Genomic DNA, 1,466 nt, shown 5'->3' on the forward strand with positions numbered 1-1,466 from the left:
GAGGAGATAGAAGGAGGACAGTAGAAACCTGCTCAAAGTTACAGAAAGTGACCAACAGCAGCAGCAGCAAACAACTAGTGAGCACTAAACTGTCAAAGTACCCAATATTGATAAGTATTTATTTACCTTATTGGTATTGTGGAGGATTTTCACGGATTTTTGAAAAGACCTAACCACTTAAAAAAAAAAGCACAACCCTGTACCTGCTCCCGAGAGGGAACGCCTATCAAATGTGCACAAGAGCGTGCACGAGCCCATTTCTCCTTGTGCACAAGCCATTTCGCCTCATGCACGAGCCCATTTCTCCTCGTGCAAGAGCCCATTTCTCCTCGTGCATGCTCTGTTTAAAAGTTGCTGTTTGCATCGATCATAGCAGCTTACCTTCCAAAAGAAGATTTCCTATTTTTCCGCTGTGTCAGACTCACCAGCGGTAGGTGGAAATAGGGACGAGCGCGTAGGACGGCCTTATGTTAACAATCACCAGAATGATTGACAGTTAAGAGCACCACTGATTTAGATGATCCACCCGGAAAAAGACCGTCCTCCACTAAACCTTTATTAAAAATGGGTCATTTTAAAATGAAGTTTTCCATTTAGTTAGCATTTGCTATAAACGACCAGGAATCAATTATTTAGGGTTTTAAATTTAAAATACTGTATGACTATTCCAGATATTTTTTTTATAGAATTTTTTTTTTAAGTTTTATGTCTTGTTTTCTCAATTCAGGGGGCCCCTGCCTGTCTTTGAAAAGGGACCCAAATATCCTAAATCCGCCCCTGCTGTGAGGACAGCAACGCTGTTTGCTCTAGTTCTCTTTTCTAGATTTGGTCTCAAATTTATGCTAATTTGTTTGATTAAAAACTGTTAATAATACATTAAACAAACGTAATTTTCTTTTACAATTTGATGAAAAAATGGGAAATGATCAAACTTTTCATAAAATCACTAAACAAAAAACAGTTTACATAAAAAAAACATTAAAGTTTGAAAAATAAAGATGGATATAGAGAGCCTTGAAATGCTGGAAACTCCAACATAAAAAACAACAAATAAATAAATGAATAAAGCAGACTCTTAAGTTTCTCTCAGACGTCCTCCATGCTCAACGTGGATTTTATGAAGCTAGAAAAGGAACTTTGGCAGATTTGTCTGCAGCCACTAAAGCAGTAGCTTTGTTAAACACAGTTTTCTCCAGGATGGGAACCAGTGGTACTTTGGATGCAAACAGGCCCGTTGCAACCATGCAAGCAGACCATGCAATGGCCCGGGGCCCCGAGCTGGCCGGGGGCCCGCAGACAATGGCTGGTCTGGTTGTAAACTGCATCTATTGACTTAATGTTGGGACCTGGAGGCTTGTCCATTTTCTCCACAAGAGGGCGCCTGAGATCTTCCTCCTGAAGGCATGAGCTCACTTCCACACACCTGTTTCCTGTCTCCTCATCAAGAAGACCTATTTAAGGAGGAG

This window comes from Cyprinodon variegatus, unplaced genomic scaffold (genome assembly GCF_000732505.1).
Source record: "Cyprinodon variegatus isolate N-32 unplaced genomic scaffold, C_variegatus-1.0 Scaffold517, whole genome shotgun sequence".
NCBI classification, from domain to species: Eukaryota; Metazoa; Chordata; class Actinopteri; order Cyprinodontiformes; family Cyprinodontidae; genus Cyprinodon; species Cyprinodon variegatus.